This window comes from Protopterus annectens, chromosome 2.part0 (assembly GCF_019279795.1).
Source record: "Protopterus annectens isolate FY-2018-M chromosome 2.part0, PAN1.0, whole genome shotgun sequence".
NCBI classification, from domain to species: domain Eukaryota; kingdom Metazoa; phylum Chordata; order Ceratodontiformes; family Protopteridae; genus Protopterus; species Protopterus annectens.
The window spans coordinates 1,089,530,371-1,089,543,106 of record NC_056728.1 but is presented as its reverse complement, the minus strand read 5'-3'; positions in this window follow the sequence as shown (position 1 = coordinate 1,089,543,106).

The following is a 12,736-nucleotide window of genomic DNA, read 5'->3' as shown; positions in this document are numbered from 1 at the left end:
AGTGAACTTGTGCCAGGTTAAGGCTGTTGAGGTTACCTTTGATACTTACATATTTGCACTGTTACATTCTGATGCTCCCTTTGAGTCATGCCATAACATTGGGGAGAAGAGGCATGGAAGCTAAAGCAGTTTGCTTGTAATACATAAGTGGAATCTGATCAAACTTAAGCTGCAATATTTTAAGTGAGTCATTAACTTGATATTTAGTTTCACAGCAGTACACCTTGTACTGGTTAGTTCTCTACATTTTCTATTTGTTTTGTAACACAAAGTGACTCCCTTATCACTAGATACACTGATAAAGAAGATAAATCAGTTTCCTCATATGAATGCTGTGATGTGGCTGCTCATATATAACTGTCTTACAACTCACACTGCAAATAAAACTGCTGTTTTAGTGTAATGTGAGAAGGAATTTCTCATCATCTCTTTTATCAGTAGACATACAAATACTTCAGGTTTCTGGATAGGTCTTAGGGTCTGGAGTAAACCTCTAAAAGGCTGAAAGGGCTAAGGATATTTTTCTTGGAATTTAGTGGCAGGGTAGGCCACTATTCACAATCAAAGCTTGCTATACTAATTGCATTCATGCCTTTTAATGTGCCTATGTCCCCAAATGAGCAATTTGTTTACAACATTTCCTTTTAGCCATGTCATTTAGATTAGCAAAAATGAAATAGATTAAAATAAAAAATAAGATGCTAATAGTTCTTATTTACCATGTAACCATCTAAGTTTCATGCATTCTAAATGTGTACCCCTACTGACTTGTTACTGAATACATAACCACACAACAATCAACTTAAGTAAATTAATATAGTGACATATTTTTATATATTTTGGTACTAATGCAACCCAACACTTAGACATACTTCAAAATACTTTGCATGCATGGGCTATACATTAAATTCAGTTTTGGTATTGCTGCCAAACATTTTCAACAAGGCAATATTACACAGCTGAAACCTGCCTTGAATGCTTGGATTTAGCCATTATCTCTTACTTTAAATTACCCCATTGTTGGCACCAAGTAGCACATGATATTGCTGAGTTGCATATGCAGCACATAGTACACTGTATTATCCTCTAAATTGTATAGTATCACAGGATCATATGAAATTACAAGGCAATTAAGTCATGAGACCATGTATGGCATTCCACTGCCCATCCTCATGCTGTACTTCCTGCTTCCAAAAGAGCAAAAAGGGTCAGGCTCACATTAAATTTGCAGATGCCCAGACAATCATCAAGGCTGTTTTTGAAAGATATAAGGGTGTCAATCTGTTTAACATGTAAGGAGCAGTGAATCTATCCCTCTATCAGTTTTTTTTTATTATATGTTTATGGAACTTTAAGTCTTTAGATCTAGTATTTGCAGAGCTACATACAAACCCCAATAGTTCTTGCAGGAATGTGAGAGGACCAGAAAGGTTGGAGCCTTAAAAGAGCAGAATGCAAGACACAGATCACTGCTCTACATTTAGATATTTTAGTCTGATTATAGCACCAGAACAGAAGATAATGTCAAAGGCCTTGGCTAGGTCCATATAGGTAGTATGGACTGTGTGACCTCCAGCCACAGTATCTGTGACTCCTAAAAATTTCACCAGGTTGAGAAAACATGATTTGTTCTTTACAATCTCAGACTGCAGAGGGTCAATGTGTAAACTATTTTTGATGTTGCAGTTAATGAAGTTGGGCATAATGAGCGCCATAGCTTTTCAAATTAATCTGGTCAGATGAATTGGTCAGTATCTCCTGGATTCAGTGGTGGGTCCTCCCTTATATCATCTATATTTCAGTGACATGCCCCGTGGCTAAACTTATGATGAACATGTTTAGGAAGGGTTCTTCTGGGCATGTTTTATGCTGCTTATTATACAATCAGGTATGTTGTCTAGTCGCACTGACATGGTATTTTAGCTTTTGAGAGCACAGTTAGGACTTGCTGCTTTATAATCTTAGATAGTGTAAGAGATTCAGAGATTTGTGGAGCTTAGAAGGTTTTCTCTGGGGTTAAATTTGCACTGACCTTATCTGTTAGTATACTTGCTATGTCCTTTAAGTGTGTGATACAATTTTTGGATTAATTCAGATCACTGCTGAGCATTGTTTCTTAGATGTGTAATGTCACTAAGAATGATTTATATTTTTAGTCCTTATTCAGCTTTGGTCCTCCTAAAGGGATCTTTTAGTTCTCTGATAATCCCTTTGACAGAGTCTTTAAGGTCGGTGAATTTATGTTTATTTTTGGATTTTAGGAGTTTTCATCTGGACAGAGGAAGGAGGTCAAGGAGACCTGGTGGTGGAATGAGGAAGTACAGGAGAGTATACAGAGAAAGAGGTTGGTGAAGAAGAAGTGGGATTGTCAGATAGATGAAGAAAGTAGACAGGAGTATAAGGAGATGAGGTGCATGGCAAAGAGAGAGGTGATGAAGGCTAAGGATAAGGCGTAGGAAGAGTTGTATGAAAGGTTGGACACTAAGGAGGGAGAAAAGGACCTGTACCGGCTAGACAGAGGGGCCGAGATAGGAAAGATGTGCAGCAGGTAAAGGTTATAAAGGATAATGAAGGAAACATACTCACAAGTGAGGAGAGTGTGTTGAGCAGATGGAAAGAGTACTTTGAGGGGCTGATGAATGAAGAGAATGAGAGGGAGAGAAGGTTGGATGATGTGGGGATAGTGAATCATGAAGTGCAATGGATTAGCAAGGAGGAAGTAAGGACAGCTATGAAGAGGATGAAGAATGGAAATGCTGTTGGTCCAGATGACATACCTGTGGAAGCATGGAGGTATTTAGGTGAAATGGCAGTGGAGTTTTTAACTAGATTGTTTAATGAAATCTTGGAAAGTGAGAGGATGCCTGAGGAGCGGAGAAAAAGTGTTTTGGTACCGATTTTTAAAACTAAGGGCGATGTGCAAGAGGAATAAAACTGATCAGTCACAGCATGAAATTATGGAAAAGAGTAGTGGAAGCTAGGTTAAGAAGGGAGGTGATGATTAGTGATCAGCAGTATGGTTTCATGCCAGGAAGAGCACTACAGATGTGATGTTTGCTCTGAGAGTGTTGATGGAGAAGTACAAAGAAGGTCAGAAGAAGTTGCATTGTGTCTTTGTGGACTTAGAGAAAGCATATGACAGGGTGCCTAGAGAGGAGTTGTGGTATTGTATGAGGAAGTTGGGAGTGGCAGAGAAGTATGTAAGAGTGGTACAGGATGTGTACAAGGGTAGTGTGACAGCTGTGAGATTTGCAGTGGGAGTGACAGATGCATTTAATGTGGAGGTGGGATTACATCAAGGATCAGCTCTGAGCCCTTTCTTATTTGCAGTGGTGATGGACAGGTTGACAGTCGAGATCAGACAGGAGTCCCCATGGACTATGTTGATTGCAGATGATATCGTGAGATGTAGTGAGAGTATGGAACAGGTTGAGGAGACCCTGGAAAGGTGGAGATGTGCTCTAGAGAGGAGAGGAATGAAGGTCAGCAGGACTAAGACAGAATATATGTGTGTGAATGAGAGGGAGGATAGAGGAATGGTGAGGATGCAGGGAGTAGAATTGGTGAAAGTGGATGAGTTTAAATACTTGGGATCAACAGTTCAGAATAATGGCGAGTGTGGAAGAGAGGTGAAGAAGAGAGTACAGGCAGGGTGGAGTGGGTGGAGAAGAGTGTCAGGAGTGATTTGTGACAGACGAGTACCAGTAAGAGTGAAGGGGAAGGTCTACAAGACAGTAGTGAGACCAGCTATGTTGTATGGGCTGGAGACACTGGCATTGGCAAAAAGGCAGAAGTCAGAGCTGGATGTGGCAGAGTTAAAGATGTTAAGATGTGCATTGGGTGTGATGAGGGTAGACAGGATTAGGAATAAGTATATTAGAGGGTCAGCCCAAGTTGGACGGTTTGGAGACAAAGCCAGAGAGGCAAGATTGTGTTGGTTTGGACATGTGCTGAGGAGGAATGTTGGTTATATTGGGAAAAGGATGAAACTGCCAGGTAAGAGGAAAAGAGGAAGCCCTACGTTAAGGTTTATGGATGTGGTAAGAGAGGACATGCATTTGGTTGGTGTGACAGAGCAAGATGCAGAGGACAGGAAGAAATGGAAACAGATGATCCGCTGTGGCAACCCCTAATGGCAACAGCTGAAAGAAAAAGAAGAGGAGAAGTTTTCATTACAAGTGATGTCTCCAGGTGTTTATGCACTTACATCCTACTGATGCATCTAGGCATCATATATTTGCATTAATAGTTTCAAAACCATACTACATACAGTGCATTAAAAGATGGCATCTTAAAGCTTAATCAATGGCATACACAATTGTATTGATGTTTGACCTCTGTCTAGTGTAGGAAAAAATATATTAATTGTTCATATTACATTTATTTATTTATTTATATTGTCAGAAATGTCATATTTTTTTAAATATCTTGACAACCATGTAGTACAGACAGAGCTGCTTAGCCTCATATGCAAGCCCCCTGCTGGATGAGCAAGATGCTACTGGCAGTGTGTGTGTGACTTGCGTGGTTGCTGAGATATTGTAAGTTGTTTACAAAATATCACAAACATAGTGGTTATTGTGTTTACTGTGACTTATAAAATCCAGTTTAAAATCTAGAACCCCAAGAATACTACCACTATCATTTGTGCTGAAGAGTCTGACATTTGCACTTCTTCAGTAACCCCTATGGTTCCAGAGATATGAACATTCGTTTCAAATGTGAGGACATAATTTGATTATATCAAAAAGCTTAGGCTCCACCCATTGGAAACTACAGTGCAAACTTCCAGATCTCCTGTGGAGGGAATGAGTTAATGCTAGTTGGTTTGCTTTTGAACTTCCCACTATATTTGGTTCTCATAGGGACTGCTTGGCCTAAGCATTTTGCTAACTGGGAGCAAAACAATGAAGCATAAGTAGCAGCTGCACCTTCATGAGAGCTGGTGACATTACAAGTAAATTTAGAGACCCTATGAATAAATTTTATTTCTTGAAGTCTTTAAATTTGGATTCTTTTTTCCACTGGGTTGATATTTGTATGCGGCTTTAAAGGAGAAGGTTGTTAGTTTATGGTCAGATTTAACCAGTGATTGTATATTATGGAAGTGGCTCAGGAGGGGGCTATGTTGGTAAGGACATGGCCTACTATGTTGCACCCTCTAGTTGTCTCACGTACCAGTTTTTCTAAAGAATTATCATTTACATAGCCCAGGAATGTTTGGCTATATCTAACCTTAGATGTATTGCAGCAGCAGTTAATAGATGGGTAAATGAAATCACCTATTAGGAAGGAATTTTGTATTACGGTTATTCCAGAAAGTGCATTATGACATTTCTCATGGTCGTCTGAAGACAAGGAGAGTATCTTATACCAGGCAATATGCTGACAGTTTATTTTGTTGACTGTAAACTGGAGTTCCCTCAGGCTTGAATGATGGTAGTACTGTACCCAGAAAAGGATGGATTGTTGTCTTTACACTGAAACCAAGTTTGGATAACAACATAGATATGGATGTGCTCAAGACACAGGAGACCCTCAAGTTCAGAGAATTTGTTATTTAGACTTTAGGCATTGAGAAGGACTACATTAATGAGGTCTGAATTTAAATATGTTGAAGTTATATCCATTACGTTGGGATGTCCAACAGCCGGACTCAGCCTAAAAAGGCACTATGGAGGTAGTAAGAGTTTTTATCAGTAAGCAGAAGCTATGGAATCATAAATGCAAGCCATACTTTGTGAAGTATGTAGACCTGTCTCACTTACACATTGTGGACTTCCTGGAATGACACCAACAACTTAGCCAATTATTGCAGCCAATTTTCTTATCTTTGTATTTACGCATCATTCTAGCTGAAGGTAGGATTTCACTCAACACTAGAATCTTACCTCCATTTGGCACATACATAATGATACCCAACATGTATCACTCAAGTCATTCACATCAGCAGAGGCTACCATGAAGTCGCACTAATACCTGCACGGGATGAGAGACCAAAGGGAATGTGATGGATTCTTGCACTAGAGTTACAGCTGTCACCCTGTCTTTATCCAGCCTCTTTAGCATGGGGTCCATCTGTCTAAAAAAGGAGTCACCGCTCACTGATACATTTCAAACTGTTCCTGTAGCTTCAGTAAAACCAGCACAGTGACTTCTTGCTGAGTGTGAGTAGGTGATGTAGTATTTACACATTTCTGCTGAGGCTTTGTTGTTGGGTTTTTTTGGTCCTAGTATGCCTTTTGGCAACCTCAGAGTAAGGTGGTTTGATATGAGTATGTTGAGGTATGGGTGTTTGGGAGTCCTATACACCGATCACAGATGTTGGTGAGAGTGTAGCTTCCATGTTCCATGCAGTGGGCATTATGTGTATCAAGTAACAGTACATTGTCTGTGACCATTAGGCAGTTTTTGTACTGCCTAAGAATGCCAAGTGATGTGAAGCTGATTATGGAAGAGACCAAAGACTGATGGACTTCCACTGTTGTAGCATTTAACCCAAATTACACATTCACTGCCTCAGGCCAATATCCCACAGATATTATCAATTCCTCAGTGATGAATAGCACTTTTTTTCTGAACTTCCCTGATTAAACATGTGTTTGTAATCCCAGTACAACAGTATGTGCTTACATTTACTCTGGTCATGGCAATAGGTTTTTATCTATATTTTGAGAGGGAGGTAGGTAGTGCTTGAAAGTTTCAGTATGCTTAGATGTGTGCATTGCTGTGGATACATTCAAAAGCCATTCTGCTACATTATTTATGCAAAGTAAGAAACTATTTTTCAAAATGAAAATATCTACTCTGACTCTCTGTAAGGAAAAGAGACGCTACAAATGTCAATATGTGTAGAATAATGATTCTGAGCAGGTTGGAAAATATGAAGGTGTTCTGAATTAATTCTGCAAGTACTGGAAAAGAGAATTCCTGGTATACCATGAGCGGCAAGGTATGATGCCATTGATTAATACAGGGCAGGCATTCAGCAAAATCACAACCATTAGACTGTAAAGTAGACCAGTAACAGTAGTGTAGGTGGAACAGAACTAAAGACTACAGCTTTAGTACAGTGTAACATTTCATCTAATTCTTTGAGTATGAACTGAAGCTGGCCAGACAGATGTTTAGTTTTTATTAATAAATGTTAATTGTTACTTTACTGGATGCACCCACTAAGCACATATGCCTCTTTTCAGAGAAAAGCAAGCATTCTCTGAATAAGTGACTTGTTCAGTGTTACACAGTAAGCAACTGGAGGCTGAGGTTCTACAGATGGAAAGTCATATAGCCTTTAATCCTTTGCACTAAACTGGCAGCTACATGGAGACTCTGATATATTGCCATAATACTTAGATGAAATACAGAGGTTAGAGCTATTGTACTCTAGATCCACATTCCTTTAATTTTCTTTGTTTGACCTGTTGAGCTAAGGTATGTTATTTGCAGTTGCATCCCATGCCTCTAACAAGAGCAATTGTATTGTTACTATTATGCAAAAAGCCCAGAATTTCCAGACACAAGATATACAAGTTAGAGGAAACAAAAATACTTCCACAAGAAAAACTGTCAGAAGCTTCAAATAAAAAATTGCATTCATTAATGCAACAGATTTTTGAAAAACAGTATATAGATCAAAAAAATGATCTGCTTAGAAAAAGAAGCATCTGTGGAACTGTACTAAAATATAAACAACAAAACCTAGAGATATTTGAAAAGTATAAAAAAGAAATTTGGACATGGGAAAGAAAGAGTGATTTGATATAGTGCAATATTTATGCAAAGGAGAAACCAAATTAATCAATATAAAGAAGGCAGCCCCAAAGATATTTAACGAAAATACAGGCAAAGGCATCCAGATAAGGAAAATTTCACAATAAAAAAAATCACAAAGTGGAAATGCAGAAAAAAAAAGATTAGTAAAGTAGAAGTTAAAAAAATAGAAGTTGAAGTTATGGAGAACCTGTGAAGTAAAGGATTTGGTGTAAAAGGTCTAACACAGGTTGCATCACAGTATGATGGAGCCGAGTCCTCAAAGTAAGGAGAAGCAGGAACATCAGGAGACATCTGAAGAAGAAATATGGACATGGAAAAGAAAAAGAGATTTAATATGGTGTAATATTTATGCAAAGGAGAAAGCAAAATTAACCAATGCAAAAAGAGCAGTACCAAAGATATTTGAAGAGAAATACAGGCAAAGGAATCCAGACATGGAAAATTTTACAATACAAAAAATAAGAAGACAAAGAGGAAAAGCAGAAAAGGAGATTAGTAATGGAGAAGTTAAAGAAATAGAAACTGAGGCTATGGAGTACCTGCAAAGTGAAGGATTCAATGTAGAAAATCTAATTCAGAAAGTACCACAACAGGATAGAGCAATGGATATCCAAATTAAGGGGAAACCTGTAGAATGGGAAGCAATTGGTTAGGTGCCATATGAAGGCATTGTGGAGCCTTCCACAAGAAATCAGTATAAACATTCAATTGAAGCTGGACAGCAAGGGAAATAACAAGAAACTGTGGAAACTCTGATGCAGTCAATGTTGGGGAGTGATAGGCTAGTGAGTTCCCATATGACAGAGCAACGGATGGCACAGGATGAAACTGAAGAGAATATGCCACAGAAAGATGATACAGGACTTTCTATAGAATGCCCGCAGGAAATGGAAAACAAAAAATGTGCCCTCAGTTTGGACGAAAATGAGCTAAGAGAAGAGCTGCTTGATATAATAGAGATGGATAGGCATTAAAATCAATGAAAGAAACAGACTGCAGAAGGTTGAGAAAACCAAAAAAGTCAGAAGTTTCATAAAACAAATGAACACAGTAATTAGGACTGTTCATAGAGACCCATGCAATATAACAGAAGTAAACAAGATATACTACTGTGCAGCTAAATTAATAACTGACAAAGTTCTACTAATGGAAGTATTGAATAGAGAAGACTATAAAGCAATTAAGACAAGAAGTGTCACTGTTAGAAGAATATAGAAGAAGGAACAGATCAACAAAAATACTAAGAAAGATAGATGTAATAAAAGCAACGCACAGTATCAGAACAGACCAGGATCTAGCGTGCACCATTGCAAAAGCAAACTATAGATCTCAGCACAGGCGGAAAAACTCCAAGATCTGCATATAAAAAATAAGCAATTTATCGATGACCCAAAAAGTTTTACAGAGAATTGGGAAACAAGGTAAAAGGAATTGAAAGACCACCAAAAAATGAGGAAGTAGATACATTTTGGAGAAGTATCTATGAAGAGCCTGTGGAACATAACAAAGATGCGAAATGGATAGAAGAAGTAAAAAAAAAAAAGAATAAGAAGTTTAAAGGTACAGGATATGAAATGGGATGAAGTAACAGCCAGAGAGATTGAAACTAAGTTAAGAAAACCCTCTAATTGGAAAACGCCATGCCCAGATGCAGTACCTAACTTCTGGTTAAAAGTATTAGCATCTTTGCATGAAGATTTAGCTATGAGTATTAACTATTTATATGCGCACCCTGAACAGACACCATCCTGACTTACAACAGGAAAAATAATGCTCCTACTTAAGAGTGAACCTGCAAGCTACCCTAAAAACTATACACCAATAACTTGCCTTCTGATGACTTATAAACTATACACTGGAACTGATGCTGACAGAGTTTATAGTTATTTTGAAGAAAACTCAATTATGGCAGTAGAACAAAAGGGCAAAAAAAAAAGTCATATGGAAGAAAGGATCATTTGTTGTTAAATAAACTCATAGTGGAGAACTGTAAAAAAGGGGATGACTCTAAGTATGGCATGGATTGCCTATAAAAAACTTTTGATAGTATCCCACATTCATGGATAAAAGAGTGCTTAAAAATGTATAACATACACCCAACACTGACTGCATTACAGTGACCATGAAACAGTGGCAGATCACTTTGCAATTAAGCCATGATCAAGGACAAATTATTACTCAAGGGATAAAAATTCAAAGGAGTATATTCCAGGGTGACACTCTGTCACTGTTATTATTCTGTCTTGCCCTTAACCCATTAAGCTGTCTACTTAACAGCTTAGGCCAAAGCTATAATTTGGCTCCTAGAAAACAACAAAGTGTAAAGGCTTATCATCTTCTGTTTGTCAATGAATTAAAACTGTATAGCTTATCACATGAGGAACTGAAAGCACAACTCCAAGTTATCAAAACTTTTTCAGATGTATAAGAATGTTATTTGGTCTTGATAAATGTGCAAAAGCAACCTTTAAAACAGAAAAACTGTGGCACCAAGAAAACATCAGTTTGGGACAAGAATGTGATATAAAAGAACTTGAGCAATTGCGAGTATATAAATATTTGGGAATTGATGAAGGATCAACAATAAAGCATGAACAAATGCAAATAAAACTTCATAAGGAATGCTTTAGAAGACTTAAGTTAATCTTGAAAACAGCGTTGACATTTAGGAACAAAATCCAAGCTATAAACCAATTTGCTCTTCCTGTCCTAACTTACCATTTTGGAGTGATTGACTGGCCCCAAAACATGTTGGATAGATTAGATAGGCAAGCAAGAATAATGTTTCATGCTCACCAAATGATTTATAAAAATCAGTGCATACCAAGATTATATATTCCCCATTCCGAAGGATAAATGGGCCTTTCTTGAAATTGATTTCATATATAGATCTTCAGTTGTGGGACTCTACACATATCTGCTGTCCTCACAAGACCCAAATGTTGTGGAAGTTTTGAAACATGAGGAGAATAAATATAAGATGACTTCTCTGCTTAATCTAGCAGAAGCATATCAGAGTCAAGCAGGAATGGAAATCAAACCAGAATGAGATAAAAATCAGGCAGCAACTGAATATGCCAAAACACAAAAGAAAGAATATAAGGTGAAGGATCAGATGAAAAGCCAAGAAATGGGGAAAATGTATAAGTATAGTTGCAAGTATAGAAAACTTATGGAAGAACCTCACGTTGATCAGGAATGACTGCAGGAATAGTTAAGGAGAGGTGAATTCAAAGTAAGAAATGAAAGGTTAATATTGGCCCAAGATAGTGGGCTACATACAGGGTGGTTTACAAAGTCCACTGAACATGTGGGAGAAACAGACTAATGTAGGTTTTGTAAAACCGAATTGGAAACAGTCACACACCTTGATGCTGGTTGTGACATACTAATGGCAGAAGGACTGTATACTTAAAGGCATAATAATGTGGCAAGACTGTTGCACTGAGGATTGTGCAAACATTATGGTATTGAAGTGGCTGAAAAACACTGGAAACATGAGCCACAAAGCATCATAGAAAATGATGAAGTTTACATTGCATGGGATCACCCATTACCAACAGTTCAAAAGATAGATGCTAGAAAACTGGATACAGTGGTCCATGAAAAGACGACAAACTAGCATTGATCATTGAATTCGCCACACCCATTGACTACAGTGTCTTGCATACAGAGAGACACAAAGTCATCAGGATCTGCAGGCAGAAACAAGAGCAATGTGGAAGAAAGATACCCAGACAGTTCCAATAGTAGTAGGAGCAATAGGTCTTATAAAAAAGAATCTACAATCGTATTTAGATATGTTACCAATGCATATAACCCTGTAGAAATTGCAGAAGGAGTCATTACTGGGCACACTGTGGGTGCTGCGAAGAGCAATTTTGGCTGACATCAAAGATTGAAACAATACTAATTTCATGAACTTTAATCGTACTTTGACTTAGGAATGGGGTCCATTGCCATCATGGTATTAGAAAACCAAAAGACTTGGAGAAATTAAAAAAAGGGCAATATCAGATCACTTTGTTGTCAGGTACTTCAGATAAGAGGTGGAATCATAGACAGGGTTGCTTTAATGTCTTGGAAATTTCTGCCAGGGCTATATCAAACTAGAATTTCTTCATTTTGAAAGAGCTTACCTAGTCATGTGCTTCAGTATCAATGTATTGTGCTTATAATGCCAGTGTTACCTCTAGCCAGGTATGGTGTGTTCATACAAGACTAAAACAAGCAATGTATACCACAGCAAAAAAAAAAAAAAAAAAAAGCATTGCACCACTGCATGTACTTTGAGTGTTGGGGAAAAAACAGAAGCAAAACTGATCTATGTTTTGGAGTTGCTTGACCTCAGAATTGATATTTTTCTGAAATTGCAACATGAATATGAGATCCGCAATGTGTTTTGAGCTCTGAGGCATGGCATTTCAGTGTCATTTTAGGCATATGCCACCTAAATAATTGCCATTGCTTCCTGTAGCTAACAGAATGGGGTAGTACCCTTGTTATTTCAAAAGTTATGTATCACAACATATGAGGTGGTGATGGTACTCTTCCAAAAATGAACATGAAGAAGTTACACACCAACAATATTACAACACTATTTCTTTATGCCTTTTGGGTCCAGTTCTCCTGGACATTCAGTTTTAAAGTGTTCTTTTCTCACATGCCTTTAACATACTGGAAACAACATTTTCAAGAGCTCTTATGATCTTTTCAGGGCTTTGCCTTGCTAACACACAAACTTGAAGTCAGGCACAAAGAATTGTCCTTTAAGGGGGAAGAGTGCTTATAATGAATGTAAGCACTGTTTCCTTCAAATAAAAACTGAAAAATACTTCAGCTTGCTCTTTGCCTGTGCTTCAATATACTGAAAAGGATTAGGAAGTAAATAAAATATTTCTATTAAAATCAGTAATTCTGCCATTGTAAATACATGTAGATGCATTCCATATTGTTGCTT